At 38.5% G+C, this 17,151-nt stretch overlaps 1 long non-coding RNA gene across 1 annotated transcript; it reads left to right on the forward strand.

Moving 5' to 3' along the window:
- Positions 1 to 4,170: 4,170 nt before the first annotated feature.
- LOC107306369 (uncharacterized) lies at positions 4,171 to 14,953 on the forward strand. The gene is made up of 2 exons (XR_001552098.2): positions 4,171 to 5,805; positions 13,693 to 14,953. It is a non-coding gene; the product is annotated as an uncharacterized LOC107306369 (long non-coding RNA).
- Positions 14,954 to 17,151: the final 2,198 nt, after the last annotated feature.

The following is a 17,151-nucleotide window of genomic DNA, read 5'->3' on the forward strand; positions in this document are numbered from 1 at the left end:
CAGATGAAACAGACATGGAGATTAATCTCTTTGCCACACATTCAGCTCTGCAATGGTGAATAGTTACTTAGGCTCTGTTCAGGCACTGTGATGCAGCAAGCTAAAAAGCCACATTTTTGTCACACTGTGCTTGAGGGTCATTCTGTGTAAAACTGAGATGAGAAGAATCAGCAATTTAATGATAATTTTAACTGGAGTACAGAAACAAGTAAGTAGCAAGCAAAATAAAAAACGATAATAAGAAGCTTCTGTACAGCACAATTATGTGTGCTGAATGTCCAGGATGCAGGAGGCATGCATTGTTTTGGCAGTAATACTCATTTTGCTGACTCTAGCTTACCAGCACAGTATGTCTTTAACTTCCTCTTCTCGCTGTTACTGTCAGGGGACAAGAAAAGTGTGTGGTGGTATGATAGGGGCTATGATTGCATCTTATCACTTGGATCTTGCATCATGCTGACTAGAGCAAATTAAAGTACAAAATAACTCAGTATGCTATTGACCTTTCATGGCTGTGGATTCCGAAATTCCCAGTAAAATGGGAACAAAGCCCATTTCTAAGAATTAATTATTTTCAGTTTAGAAGTAAGAAGCTTCAAGAAGTTATGTATTAATTTGTTTTCTACTGGCATCTGAAAACCTGATGAACTTTAGTGTGGCCAGGAGAAAGGTGCTGCATTTGTTTCATGAAATCTCATCATGTTTACAGACTGGCAGAAGAACTCTTTGGTAGCAGCCCTGCTGAGAAGGACTTAAGGGCTGTGAAATACTGGACATGACCCAGCAGTCACATCCAGCTTGTAGCCCAGAAGGACAACAGTATCCTGGGCTGCATGAAGAAATCAGTGGTAGCAGGGAAAAGGAAGGAATTGTTCCTCTCTACCAGAGCCCTCACACTGAGTGCCCATTTGGAGTATGGCATCCAGATCTGGGGCCTCCAACACAGGAATGGTGTGGAGGTTTTGGAGAGGGTCCAGAGAAGGGCCATGAAGATGATTAGGAGGCTGGAGCACCTCTCCTGTGAAGACAGGCTGAAGGAGCTGAGCTTGTTTACTCTGGAGAAGAGAGGGCTGAAGGCAGACCTCATCACTGCCTGCCAGTATTTAAAAGGACATTATAAACAGGAGATAAGTCAACATTTTACACAGATAGTGATAGAGCAAGGGGGAAACTTAAAACTAGGGGATGGAAGATTTAGTTTAGATACTGGGGAATGTTTTTACTAAGAAAGTGGTGAGGTGATGAAACAGGTTGCTCAGAGAAGTTGTGAATGCCCTGTCCCTGGAGGTATTCAAGGCCAGATAGGACGGTGTCCTGGACAGCCTGGTCTAATACTTTTTGTCAGGGGATTGGATCTTTATGATTATTGAGGTTCTTTCCAACAAAAACAATTCTATGATTCTGTGATATCTTTTGAAACACGAGGAAAAGCTTGCTCCAGTTAACAAAACAAACTGTGCACACGGTGATTTTATTATAAATTGTAGTTGAGAAATGCTCACAGAACCTCTGCTGTAGCTATCTCTCCACCATCCGCAAACACAGTCAAGTATTTTAAGACAGCTAAAAGATCAACATGAAGTAATTCACACTATGTCTACAGGGATCAAGAACTTTGCCAGTCCTCTGTCCCTGGAGTCACCTCTACAGAAAGAGAAAGTAGAGCTTTCTCCAGTGTTTTGCTGCAACACATTTTCAAGTGCTGAGTGGCTCATAGTGGTCCAGTATCTTTCTTACAGAAAGGCAGAATGATCACAGATTACAGGATTTTTCTTTTTAATAGGTTAGTGGCTGACAGGTCTCTCAGGAATACTTCAACTGAACTCAAGACTACTTTGATATTGCTGAGGGGCTACTCCATGGATCAAGGCACACAAATCCAACCTTGCAGTTTATGTATTTTATCAGTCACACTTAATATGCCAGATTTGCAGCCATCCCATTAAATTACATATACTTGAAAGTTATTGCCCTCTGAAAATTTGCATAAGCATTCAATGCATATTTTATAGAAAAAAAAAAAAAAAAAAGACAAAACAGATTTACAGAAAAGTGGTATGAAACAGCTGAATAGTTTTGGGGAAAAAAATATGCAGCCCAATTATGACCACCATTCACTTAGTGATAAAAGATAATGAGTTAGAAAAATGATGGTATGAATGTTATCTGTTTTTTCAAGGACAAAGCTGGTGGAACTAAAACAAAACATCCTTTTAGAAAATAGAGTCATTAAGAAGCAGTTCTCTTTTTTAAGATCTTCAGAATAAAACGAGAAGTTACAGTTTACTCAATGATAAATTTTAAATATATGTAACAAATCAAGACTATATTTTTGCCTCATATATGTAGACTTGCACTGTTCCTTGAAGAACAGTCAAATGTGCATTTCTTTCTTCCCCCATTACTCTTGCTCAGTGAGTTTTCACCATCACATTTTTTATAACGCATACAGACACATACATGTACTCTTTAGTATTTATTTAAGTACTTGTACATTGTTGCTTTGCTCTTTAAATACTCAGATGAATGAGAAGCATGCAGGAGAATCGAGTGTTTTACAGTCCTTTAAAACCAATCTCTGCTTCCAATAACAATGCAGTAAGGTGGTCCATTTCTGGTAGATGCGAATCTTCTAAATATATTTGTCAACTGCTTTTTAGAAAACTTTTGTTAAAAGTTGGTTCTACCTTAAAATATAAGTGAAAAAAACCATACATATGTACAAACTACATAGATTTAACATTAAATACTGGAATGTAAATTTACAGTGCTGGAGTAGCCGCATTGCTATGAGTGACTTATTACAACAACAGGAAGGACACTACATGTAACTGCATAGACATATCTTACTGTAAACATTGCTACAGCAGTCACTTCTCAATAACTATACATGTGTCTCTGCTAGAAAGATCTGTTAAAGTACTCCCAGAAAGCAGACAGAAATGTAGGACTATCCAAGCCATTGCCCAGCCAAAACCAACCTAATGCATCCTTCCCTCATACTGGCTACAGATGTATCCTACTGTATGGGAAATAGGTAATCACAGCCTGAACCTCTGATTAATCAGCTGAGACAAGTGTCAGGTCAGCTGTGGGAGCACAGGTGAGAGTAATTTAGCTGTGCTCCCAGACGGGGTGGAGCTTGACTCCACCTCCTCTAGACCTCATTTAAGGGCTGACCACCACCAAGGCAGCATCTCTTGGAGGTTGCTCCTTGATGGGGATTGCCTCAGTGTTTCCCAGCAGACTGAAGGCTTCCATGCAGGTAAGTTTTTCCTGTAAATAACCTTTTGGATATTTACTACTTTCTTTACATTGTTGTCACACTGACTAAACAAATAAAGGCACACTGCTTAGGTATCTTTGCAGTTGTGCTAAACGTATTGGGAAATTACATTAGCTTAAATAAACTCTTTTGGCCATTTTTCTCTGTGGGAAGTATGATTTGAGTCAGTGAAAGATACTCAAAACTTGAAAAGAAAGAAGAGCAACAGGCTGAATCAAAAGACATCTTTGAGATACTTTGAGATTGCAACACAGTCAATCTTGAGTTTTCCCTTAGAGGCATCTTATTCTTGTTGGCATGATTCAGAGGTGAGCAGTTAATGTTTGTGTGTTAGATCAAGCATGTCATTTTTATGCATTTTAGTGCACAGATTGCAAACTATAGATGTGCTCAATATTTTGCTGACAATCATTTCATACTCTCAGTATATCTCTCTTCAGATAAGTGGAGTTTGACCACTGAAGAAATAAACATCCAGGTACTTCATTCTAGGTCTTCCTCTATGATGATATGTTAGGCTTTCACTGTTACAGATGTCAAACACATAAAAGGAGAATTCTATGAGCTTTCTTAGTAACTAGGATTCCAGTTCAAGCCATTCTCTGTTACGTTTCTTTGAAAAGTTTGAAACAAGCTGTATCGTTGAAACTAATTACATCAGTAATATTTGCACTTACAGCCTTTGAATGCTTTTTTTAAAAAAACAAAGACGCAGATTTGTAGCCTGTAGATGAAAAAAAACTGAGGGGAAAAGAGAAAAACATCTCCAAAAAATCATGGTTCAACATGGGAATTTTTGTATATATGCAGCAAACTTTCAGAGAAGGTTGCGTAGTACAGTAGAGGGATTTTACTCAAGAGCCTGTACACCAGTTCATGGATCATGAGGATCAAGCAGTAGGAGTTGCAGGCATGTACCTGCCAAGAGTCACACTGAATGTGGTAGGAGGACTCTCATGACTGGGATGTAGGAATAGATGTGTGTAAACTCTTTAGGAAAGACAGGCAGCCTAGTAGGGGAGGGGATATTGCCCTCTACCACCTGGAGATCCACCTGGGGATAGATGAGGAGTTGGCAAAGATCTTATGGATAAGGGTTAAAGGAAAGGCAGGGGAATGAGGCATCATAGTGGAGGTCTGCTACAGGCCACCTAATCAAGAAGACCAAGTGAATGAAGCCCTCTGTAGAATAAGAGAAGCAGCTACACATTCACAAAACACAGTCCTTGTGGGAGACTACCCCAGTATCTGTTGGAAGGACAACACAGAGGTGCACCAGAAAGCAAAGGTGTTTATGTAATGTGCTAATAACTTCCTCTTCCAAGTAGTACAGGAACCCATAAGAAAAGGAGCTATTCTGGACCTTGTCCTAACAAACGGGGAGAGGCTGGTGAGTAACGTGGAACTCAAGGGCAGCCTTGGTTTTAGTGACCACAAAACTGGGGAGTTCAGAATCCTTACGGTGCCAAAGAGGGTGTGCAACAGGCTACTATGGACTTCAGGAGAGCAGACTTTGAACTCTCCAGGGAACTGCTTGTGAGGGTGACAAAGAAGAATGCCCTGGAAGGAAGAGATGCCCAAGAGGCCTTTTCAGTATTCAAGGGCTGTCTCCTCCAAGCCCAGAAACTGTGCTTCCTGAGAAAAAAGAAGGTGGGCAAGAATACCAGGAGGCCTCCATGGATCAGCAAGGAGCTGGACTTAAGCTCAAAAAGAAAGTCTACATGGAGTAGAAGTGGGAACAGGTTACCTGGGAGGACTACAAGGAAACTGTCCAGGCAGCCAGGGGTCAAGTTAGGAAAAACAAAACCCAGGCAGAATTAAATCTGGCAAGGCACATAAAGGGGAACAAGAACAAATTCTACAGTTATATCAGTGATAAAAAGGAGGTCAGGGAGGATGTGGGCTCTCTCTGTGAGGAAACTAGAGACCTGGTCACAAGGGATATGGAGGAAGCTGATGTGCTCAATGACTTCTTTTGCTCAGCCTTCTCTGGCAAGGGCTCTAGCTACACTGCCAAATTTGCAGAAAACAGTGGTAAGGAATTGGATAAACTTGGTCTGCATGGTGTAAGTAAAGAGAAAGTTTGAGACCATCTGAAGAATCTGAAGGTGCACAAGTCCATGAGACATGACAAGATCTACTCATGGCTACATGAGCCAGCAATGTGTTCTTGTAGCCCAGAAGGCCAGATGTATCCTGGGCTGCATCAAGAGAGGTGTGACCAGCAGATTGAGGGAGGTGATTCCACCCCTTTACTCTACCCTCAGTACATTCCCCATCTGGAATGCTGTGTCCAGTTCTGAAGCCCACAACACCAGAAGGACACAGAGTTGTTGGAGCAGGTCCAGAGGAGAGCCACAGTGATGATCAGAAGGCTGGAGCACCTCCCCTACAAGGACAGGAAGAGACACCTGGGGTCTTTCAGCCTAGAAAAGAGAAGGCTCTCGGAAGATCTTACAGCAACCTTCCAGTACCTGAAGGGAGCCTACAGGAAAGCTGGGGAGAAACTTTTTTTACAGGTATGTAGGGACAGGGAGAAATGGTTTTAAGCTGGGAGATGGTAGATTTAAACTGGGTATTAAGAAGAAATTCTTTACTGTGAATTAAGACACAGGAGCACGTTGCTCAGAGGCTGTGAATGCTCCTCCCTGGAAGCATTAAATGCCAGGCTTTGAGCAAACCTAGTATAGAGAGAGGTGTCCTTGCCTGTAGCAGGGGGTTGGAAAAGATGATCTTAAATGTCCCTTCCAACCCAAACCATTCTATGATTTTCTGCACTCCTCTCTCTCAGAAAGAGAAACTGTTTTGCATTTTATAATCTTAATTTTCTCTTTCATGTAATAATATAATGATAAAATCATGATAAAAGAGCCATGAACTTGAATAATTATGCTTAAAATTAAATGACAACTATCCTTTAAACTGTGTATCATTTGATTGATGAATCAAATCATTTGATTTCTTTAATTTGATCTATTTCAAATTAATTATAATATAAAAAGAACTATTTACTTTTCAATTTTAGAGCAAGGTACCATCCCATTTCTCTAACCTAGAATGGTGAAAATAATTGCATTTTTCTTTCACTCTCTTTCTGTGCTAACTTTTGCTTTATCTTGTATTTTTTTCATGCTGTTTTTTGTCTCACACATATCTCTCAAAACCGCTTTCATTTACTAATTTCTTACTTTATCCCTCTTCTTTTTTTATTCCCCCCAACATTGTTCCAACTGTTTTGACATATCCTCCAATTTCTGTCTTTGCTCTTTTACAACTGCTTTTCAGCTTCTTTGCTTCAGCAGTCTTTAAAAATTACAGATGTCTTTAGTGCTTGCAGATCAAGAAGCTACAGTTTGTCTCCAATTGTGACCTGGTTTCAGATGAGACAGTGTTAATGGCTTATGAATGTGTTGGTTGATGCTGAGTAGTGGTTGCTTTCTGGTTGTCTTTAATGTACTCATCAGTGCTGTAAAATTCAGTGTTTTTGGGCTCAGTTTATTTCCTTCTGCAAGGAGAGGCAGTTACAGGAAATCTGATATTAAGTCATCTGTGATAAGCGTAAGTAGAACAGATTCTTTCTTCCTTTAGACAACTTACAAAAAACCACAGGATCTGTGAAAATTCTCCAGCTCCCTCTATTAAACACTGGTCAGATCTCTGTCTTTCCTTTTCCACCAACACCAAATTTTGCGCTCTATTGGCTTGTTTAGGCCATTGTATGTTCTGTCTTAGTTCTGTCAATATTCTTACCTTAAACTTCTCCACTCAGGGTGAGTATTGACTCTATATCTCAGTAGTCCTTAAACAGGCTGAACATTTGTGATGGGGTTAGGGGCTGCAGGCAGTTAAAGGCATATTATTAAATATGAAAACATACATATGAAATGTGTCACACATACTTGCCCCTTGTTGAGATATCCAAATATTTTCAATAATATTATCCTAAATTAAAATGGTAAATTATTAAGCACAGTGATAGTCCAGATGATAACAAAATTCTCTATGCAAAGTCTGTGGGGTTTTTTTGTTTGTTTACTGCTGCTGTCATTGGCATCTGAGATTGTACTTTACTACATGGATAGAAATATTACAGAAGATAAAAATAAGAGCGATGATCCAAACGGGGTTTTAAGCCTCGAAAGCTATGTAAAGATAATTCAAAGTCTTACATCAGATGACTAAAGTGAAGATAAGGTATCATAGCACTGATTACATCAGTTAAGGAAAAATATTTCTTTCCTTCCTCTTTCCTGTCATTTTTAAGACTATTACCACCATCCCTTCAGTACGCATGGCTTCCAACTACCAATTACCTTTACAACTATATTTGTTTATTTTTTGCACAGACGCATTACAGAATATGTGTCTCTACATATATTTCTGCATTTCCACCTGTAAAGTAGGGCTCTCAGCAACAGAATCCTACTCAGCAGATAATAATTTCATAATATAGGGAAAGAAAAATGAATATGCAGACTCTTCTGAGTTCCTTTCAGCCATCAGTCCCTTTGAACCAAAGCTTTTGTTAGCTTTCTTCTGTGAAACATCATCTGGGGATATAATTCTACAGAACACAGTTTTGGCCATATTTTGCATTAAACAAAAGGACCACTCAGAAAAATCCAAAGCTGTGTATTTCTTTTAGAAAACCTTGAAACTAAGTTAATAGATTGTGCTGAGAGGCAAAAGATGTAGCCATGTATTCAAGGTAATGCAATAAACCAAGTTCAGTATCAAAGCTGTCATATTCAGCACACTCAGAAAGTGGCCTAGTGTCTTCAGCTTAGGCATTTCTTGTCTGCCTCATACTTGCTGCCCGTGTATTATTGCAGCTCAGTCTCTGTGAAGCTTTATCATTTTGCAGCTCAACTGAGTTTACTGATGAAAGATTTTACCTCTTATGGAAGATCTTGTAAGACACCAAAATTCAGCATATCACATGTTTTTAATTCAAAATGTGTTACCTATGAAATGCTGAAAAACACAGCTTTTGAAACTCTTATCTTAAATATTATACTTGTGTGGTTGGTCAGCTTGAGAATATTTTATTCTGAATATCTGGAGTATACCACTTCCTCCAATGTTTTAAAAGTTTCTTAATATTGATTCTTAATATTAATTTAGCAAAAACATTCACTTCATTCTATATTAATGAAATAAAATAGTTTTTGTTAAGGGCCTCATGGAAGTCTTTTTATGATTGGCATATTTTTCTGGAGATCTGAGAATGGCTATTTACTGTTCTAAGCAACTATACATATGAAGCAATATCACCTGAGGGAAATGAAGAAAGAAAAGAAAAATCTTGAACCTTAGGCATTGTAGTGACTGCAGATTGACACTTGAATAAAGAAATAGGCCTTACAATACAGACATTCATTCTCAGCAAGAGATAGTAAAACTTTGTTTTTATTCTTTTGCCATCTGGCCACTTTCAAGAGAGAATTTGTTTTATAAGCAAGAGGTACCCCCAAAAACCTGGGCTGAAACATATATCTGGAGCGAGCTAGAAAGGCTACACTAATGTCTTTTTTTTCTCAAACAGCTCCATATATTACCCATTCACCAAGCAAATCTTTTAGGTAGCCTTACATTATATTGCCATTAAGGAAGTTGGAAAATTGAAAATCATCGGCATCAAATATTACCTTTCAAGAAATGTTCTGCCATTTTTCAAGCAATCTAGTAATCTTCATAGTGATACTTTGTAAAAATGTAGCTATTAGGAGAGACATCTTGAAGAGCTTCTGTTGTTCCAGATTTGTCAGAGCTCATCTTTAAAGGATGACTGACATCTAAACCTCTGATTTACCTCTCTGGATCAACCATTATTGTATATAAACACCTGGAATTGCATTGTTGATCAGACCAGAGAGCCATTCAAGCAATGTCATGTTATGCAACGTGAGTTATTTCAAAGCTCTAGAGGAGTAGACAGGCACTTTGAAATATTATTCCCTAGTTTCTAGTAACCTCTATACAATAGTAATTAAATAATAACCGGTGCTGTCTAGTATATCTAGCTTATACCAATGTATATGTTCACAAGGAAGAATTTAGAAGAAGTTAGGCACTTGGTTTAAAAGAAAAGGAAAGGCTCTGGCCACAGAAAAATCAACATTTTTTTATACATATCAAAACTGATTGATATTAGAAGAGAAAAAACAACAACAACAACAACAACAAAAAAAAAAAAAAAACAAAAAAAAACCCACCATAATAATAATTAAAAAAAAAAAAGCCAAACAACCATGATGTACTCTCATATATACATATATTAATTCAGAAGGAAGTGAATAAGTGCACCTCCTTGATGCTCAAATGATGCCCAAGACTTTTTTTGAGTGAGAACAGTTTTAGAACTAGTGTGAGCGTGTCAAAGTTGCAGTTTCCACAGTTAAGTGTGAATGTATTTTCTCTTCTTAATCTTCAGCCTGCATTTAATTTCAGTAGTCACTTTAAAGTGGTTATTCAACCAAAAACTGCTGTTTTATACAAATATCATACAAAGTCTAACCAGAGATAAATACAACCGTAAAAATGTATTATGTGTACAAAAAATAATTATTAATTCTGTAATATCTTTGGTCTGGAATTTTTTCCAAAGGAAGACTTATTGGAAATCAGCCACTAAATTAAAATGTCATACTTCCTTCCCTTCCCCACCTCAGACTGATTTAAGCAAAAACAGCAAAAAAAAGTGAGGCTTTGTTTTTCTATTCTAAGATAGGGGTCTAATGGGGGGGAGGGGGGGCGGGGAGGGAGTGGGAGGAGGGGGAAAGGAGAAAAAAAAGAGGAAGACAAATTACACCGCAAATGTTTGGTCAGTTGTAATTGGATGATGGAATTCTTTAGGTTATCATTAAACTCATATCCACACTTGCTACCAGTCCTGTGTATAAATGCACAGTTTAGCAAAACATTATTGCCATTGTTAGCCACATACCATAAGCTTCACAACAAGTCTTCAGGACTAACAATATAATTACTCTTTTTCCTGTTATAATGAGATAAGATTTACTAATCTTTCTTGAATCAGACTGCTTGGATTTCAGTGGTGCTAACAATGAACTCTTGGAGTGATATGTAAAGTGTACTTCCTCTTGGTCCATAAATAAAACTTTGAAAGTGAAGTATGTACTGAACTGACATTTGTACCATCACAATTCTCAGCTGGATCAGGCAACCAGACAATTCAGACAGCAGTAGAAGTGTTCCCAGGAGTCTAGACACTGAAGAACCAAGGAAAAAAGTATCTCAAAAGAAGATTTAACTATGGTTAAGACTTTATTTTAAATATAAAATTACTCATTTCCATACATCCTGTTATTATTTTTTTCTTGTTCTGACTATCAAGAAACATCAGCTAATGCTGAAAAGGATCTTCTTAGAGATGGGAAGCCAAAATTATTATTACTGTTACACCTCCTAATTATAATCACTAACAGTGGTTTACTTTCTCTTTACACACATGAGCTGATTACTTCGACCAATGAAGTAGGCCAGTTTTTGTAGGGGTAAGGCAGACAAGCAGAATGGAGAGCTGATCAAGCAGCAATCACAACATATTTCAGTGTTTTTTTGTAAAGAGTTGGCAAGTTGCCTGGCTAATAAATGTGAGATTAAACATGCTGACACCATCTGCTAAACGAAGTTAATGTGGACTGAATTATATTTTAATGACTATTACTTGGAACTGCTCCTTCCCTTTTAGGTTACCTTCAAGTTCCCAGGCTACCGAATCAGGTTTTTGTTTTGTTTTGTTTTAAAATGTTTGCAGTGAAAGCCATGCAGCAAAAGATTTTCACCGAACCTATCAGATTCAGTATTTAAAGGCCTTTAGGATCATTTACAAAATTTTCTAGAGAAGGAAGATGTATTTTCACCCACATTTATAGTGGCATATATTTATATGCCACTGCTATTGGCATCTGACCCACCCTCAAGAAAAAATCATTTATCTCCTTTCTGCCTCAAAGATTCTTGCAGTGCTACAGTAACGTCAAACTGCTTCAGCTTCATCTCCTGTGCCTCAAGTCCATGTAAGAAACATTTTTTTTTTTTTTCTATAAGCAGTGGACTGTTTCACAGGGTATACAACACTAGAGGGGCTTTTGGTTACTGGAGTTTTCAGAATTATTTCTATAATGAAATCAATAGCTCTTCATATTCCAGAAAGGGACACAATAAAGAGATATGCTATCGCATTCTTACCTACATCTTTTGCTAGAACTTGACAAAGACAACAGCACTTAAATTCCTTAAGTTTCTCTTTTGATTATACCTTTGTCCAGAGTCCTGGAAAAGATGAACTCAAATTCCTGGTATAGAAAATATATGTCTTCAGTGTATGTCAGAACACTTCCAGCCAAAATGTTATCACTTCTTTCCTCCTTGAATTTGTCTGTTCTAGCCACCAATTCTTTTCAGATACTGTTTTTCACCTTTAGCTCCTGATACTTTCCCTACATAACCGTACATAGAAAATGTTATATCTGCTCTTGATTACTTTTACATCCTGCTGGGCTTTCATAGCAGTAGGAACTACAATAACAACAACAAAAAGCAACAAAAATAATCCTTTCCTCATTCTCTATGAAGTGCACGTAGCATCCAAAAACCACCTACTTTCCAGCTATCTCTAAATCCTGGCTTGCTGAAGAATGATTTTTAAGGCAAGCTGAAAATCTGGTGGCAATCAGCAGTGACACAGGGTTGTCTGCTACAGAACTCACTCATTAGTATTAGTCCTATCTGTTGCTTAAGCCTAAAAGGTAAGGTGTTTATCTTGTTTTGTTTTGTTTTAAAGAAAGGAAGGCATGTGGTAATATATAAACAGAATCATGGTTGTACTTTGTCCACATTGGGTAGTGCACAGAAAAGAGCTGTCTCCATACACTTTCATTTCAATACACGTGCATAACTTTACAAGCTGAAAACAGTATGTTAAAGGATGAGTAAACTGAAGGCATTAGCAGGAATGTTTATAAAGCTTTTGCACTGATGAGCCTCATTTAAGTAGCTTATGATTCAAACAGCCCGTGTACTTAAGCTCAGATTCAAATCAATGAATCAATGAAGTAGAAGTGGTAGTCAATGCCAAGAAAGTAAAACTAAATTTGACTAATTATCAGACTGCAGATGCTTCATGTAAGCACCTAAATGAGAAAATATTGGTCTGTAATACTCAAAGTCATCATCTGTAACTGGCAGTTCTTAGGAGGTCAGGTACATTTTTCCTCCTCAGTATTTGTTGTGGAGACACATCTGCAGTCAGGAGCCAAGAGCACAAGGACCCATTCTCATAAATAACATGATTTACTGTAGCACACCACTCCTTCAAAAATGACCTAATCCAGACCATATTTGCTGGAATCACTTACAAACAAACTGTCTGGCCATCAGCAGCCCCAGCTCTGTCCCTTTCCTCACAGCTGCCAAGAGGCAGCTTCAGGGCTACCCCAGCTGCTAGAAGGCCATATTTGCACAGCTGACCACAGTGCTACTAAAACCATTCTAGCTACAGGTCATCCCATTAACACCAGCCTTCTGAACACATGCTGTCTCTATCTCATTATTTTTACAGTCCTAATAGTTTTTCACTTACCTCCTCATTGTTATTAGCTTTTGTGAACTAAGCTTCCTACCATTTGCTTAATTCTGCCTATGGTTTCAATCTTTATTCCACAATGCCTTTTTTTAAGGTGAGGAAATCTCTCACTAGCACAGATTTATAAGCATGTTTGCTACTCAGGACACGTTAAATATCACTATTCAGTCATTTTACTCTTGCTGCATCTGTTTCCCATCCACAGTCTAGGCTGACTGCATCAAAATGTACTCTAATTTTGCTGTCTGTGGACTATTCATTTTTGCTGGCAGGAAACATCTCAGTTTATCCTACAGAGCAGCAGAGAGAAGCTGTAAACATACTGTTGGCTCAAATCAAATTTAAAAACAAAGTATGTGTTTTTTAAATGTCTGCATTAAATGTTTGGGGTTTTGTTCATGTGATCCGCTGAAAGCTTTGCTTAACTACTGAGGAAAGCGTGCTTTCAGCGAACACAGTGTAGACTCCCCAGCTAAAATCTACTTCTATATTCATATTTTATACATTACAGAATCACAGAATGACCCGGATTGAAAGAGACCTCAAGGATCATGTAGTTCCAACCCCCCTGCCTAGCATATAGTACAATTACAGTGTACTACAGTGTTAGCCAGCACAATGACACTGCCACCTGAGGAATTCACCTAAGGGCGGCAACAGACTTCCTCCCTGACCTACAGCATTGCCAGAAAGCAAAATGGCTTTATACATAGGTTGATAATTGAAAGTAATCCAAGGAGATTTTGCTTTGCTGTCTGTATAGTACACACTTATTTTCTACCTCTTTTCCTTTTAGATTGCATCTCCCTCATATAGAAAGGCACAGAAAAGCATTCATGTGAATTCACTGCCAGCTGCATCCTCGGCCACTTCAACTTTGAGACCGTTCATGAGCAACAGAAAAATCCACAGTTCTGAAAGATACCCTATTAGTGAAGTCAGTCTGAAGCCACATGCATCATGGCTCCTTCTTGATTTAGAATGCATTCTGCATTCATAAGCAAGTTCTTGCCTTTTGCAATTTGGAAGTTTGCTTAAAATTCATATTGATCATCTTTACTGCTTCAACAGCATTTAAATAATTTAGATAGTCAACTAAATGTCTACAATTTGTAAACAGATTAAGTATGTATCTGTATGTTTTATTTATTCTACTCTCCATAATAATAGTTTGTTGAGTCAACTCAAGTATTGTCTTAAATTGGAATCTGCATGCTTATCTTCATCAGGTAATCAGAAGAGCCCTACCATTAATCAGAAAGATTTCAGAGCCACAATTCTGATTTACCGTGCTCTGTCAGAAGCTGCTGTCATCTCCTGTGCAGTCCAAAGACTGATAGAAATAACATCAGGGTCATTTCCCAATGATTCTTTCTGATTTCTTTCACCTCAGCTGCATGTCCGACTTTTCTTTCCAAGGCTTTGATCTAGAAATAGGAAACTGTATAGGAACTGAGCCTTTCTTACTGTTACTGATATCTTGCCTTCAAGTTACTTTTCTTTTTACTGAGCTCTCTCCTCTAGCAAGGTGGAACTGAGAATCTCCCTGAATGACGTAGTGAAAATGGAGCGACTGCACTGTGAGAAAAGGTTGCATGTACACAAGTGTGTCCCCAGTTGGCCAGATTTCTTCTGATTTTCCTCTTGGTGATGGTGGGTACACATATGGCATTATAGGTTTTTTTAGAAAATATCAAGAAACCAAGGAAGCAAGAACACTCTGTGGAAGAAAATGCTTATATGAAACAGTGTTATTTGTTGCTCTTTGTATCTGCTGCAGTTTGGATGGAAATAAATAAGAGAAATAACTTTGGAACAACCTGCATAATAATCTTTTATTAATTGACACCATTCACATTAAGGAAGTAACCAGTACCTGTGTCAACATAGTCAGCTAAAGATGAGCTGGATGCGCTGGGGTTGTAAAACCATAATTTCACTCTAGGGAATCCCAAGGATCTAAGAATTTTCTTATTAGGAATTATCATCATCTTTCCGAATTTCTTCATATGCTCCAGATAACAAAATACTAATAAATGTAATAGAGAGAATACGGAGTGGACTCCTATTCACTTGCCATTCTTTTACAACTGATAAAGCCACATAGCTTTGTCCTTGCTTACAGCTCACTTCCAATTTGCTAAGTCAGTGATAACTTGTATGACAGAACTGCCTGTCTGTCAGTTCATCCTAGTAACTTACCTGGAGGGACCAGCACGGGGCGAAGAAAATGATGAAGGACTAAACATACTTATTTTGCTACTATAGGGAAGACAAGGTACACTATAATTCCCCAGATGTATCAGCCTGATCCCTAATTGGTGTACAGATTTATTAGGAGAAATTAATCAGTCCTCGCAAAGCTGAAACAGGCATTACAGGCACCTTTGCCTGTCTGAGTTATGAGTTTCTCCTGCCTTCAGAAAATAGATCCTCTGCCTCATGCGGCAGTGGTGGATATTGGTGTGATTATTGAAGATGCAAGCAGCTCAGTGAGGGGACTCTGGAAGACACTAGAAAGGATGAAAGGTGGACAAGCAGTGATACAGCTGGCACAGCTGGCACAATCCTCATCTGAGGTTGCTTCAGGACATCACTTGATGTAAAAATAGGGCTTCAGACATTCTTGTTTAATGAAGAGAGTTGGAGCTATTATAGTACTCATTGCTGTTTGTATATTACAGAGCACTATTCTCCATCCTGTAGAAGCAGGTCAGAGAACATTACCAAGATGCAGGATCCAGGCTACTTCATCATTCTTCGAAAAATAAGCAGTGAATCCAAAAATGGTACCATACAACAGTAGCTTTTTTTCTGCCATGTGGTTGTATCACTACATAACACTGCCTCATACTTCCAATATTCTCTCTTTGCACATAGATTAAGGAATCAGCTTGTACTTGCCAAAGGTGCAGCAGGAGTATGATCAGAGAATTTGGAGAGAAAATGGGCAACCCTGGAGAGGAAATTCACTCCTGTGAATTTATCAGGAGTGAAAGAGGAGGAGAGCTGAAGTCATCTACTCTTATTTTGTTACTTGCTTTCTGAGTTTGGTTTGTTGGTTGTTCTTATTTGTTGGTGGTGTTGCTACTATAATGTTATTAACCTTTGCTCTGACAGTTTTTGTCTTTTATCGGGGAATTGTGAAAGAGAACTGTGAGAATTATGAAAGAAAATGTGAGAACTATCACCTGCTTAGGCATCACTCTTGAAGTTTTTGGGCCAAAGGGTGTTTTTGGCTAGCCTAGCAAAGCAATTGATGGATATAAGGTTATGAACGTGTCAGAACAGCTGCTGAGCCATGAAGCTGAGTCTGAAATACTTGATAGCAAAGGAAAGCAGTTGAGTTGAACTTAACAGCAGCTGTCAGCATCTAAACAAAAGCACCTAAGAACAATATTTAGGAAGTAGTAAGGAATAGAATAAAGGCTGAGAAACATTACCTGGGCAGCACCTATTTTTGGTTTTTTTTTTAGGTACTATCTGAAAAGAGGTGGGCACCAGCGTAAACAGAGCCTGTACCTGCCTATTTGGTACCATCCAGGGAAACAGCACATTTTCTGTTTTCCGCCTTTCTGTTTTGGTGCAACATTCTGTGAGTCTGATTTTGCTTTGCTGGGATTCACAAATTGACTGACTGCTCAACAACTTGCAGCAAAAAAAAGGCCAGCTTAAAAAAAGCACAGATGTTTGCATTTGTGAGATATAAATGATGGCAATTATTTCAAGATTATTTTAATGCATAGTGTGTATTTTCAGCTAGTTGGGATTCTGGCTGCTCCCCCATGCCCAGCCTGACTCTGGAACTAATTACTTTCTCACCTATGCACTGATCTGGGGCTTTAATCCTGGATAGCATCCTAGCATATTAACAGAATGGCAGGAAGATTTCTGGGAATGCCCATAGGATACTACTATATCAGCCTGCACATCTGCACACTATATCTGGGTAACTCTCAGATACTGGTCAGCCACAGTAAACACAGTTCACATATCTTTCAAGTTCTGCTATGAGAAAATGGTGGGAACATCTCCTTGAATTATGTATTTGTTTTGGGACAGAAAAGACATAAGGAGGTTAAGAAAGCTTAAACCAATTACAGAAAGTTCAGGCTTGCCAAGCCACTGTTAAAGACTACAAGAGAAAGGGCATCTGAAAAGAATCATAGAACCATTAAGGTTGGAATGACCAATAAGATCATCTAGTCCAATCATTAACCCGTGTCTGTCACCACTCAAGACCATGTCTATCAGT

The sequence above is a fragment of the Coturnix japonica genome, chromosome Z (assembly GCF_054131305.1).
Source record: "Coturnix japonica strain WE chromosome Z, WE-NBRP24, whole genome shotgun sequence".
Lineage (NCBI taxonomy): Eukaryota > Metazoa > Chordata > Aves > Galliformes > Phasianidae > Coturnix > Coturnix japonica.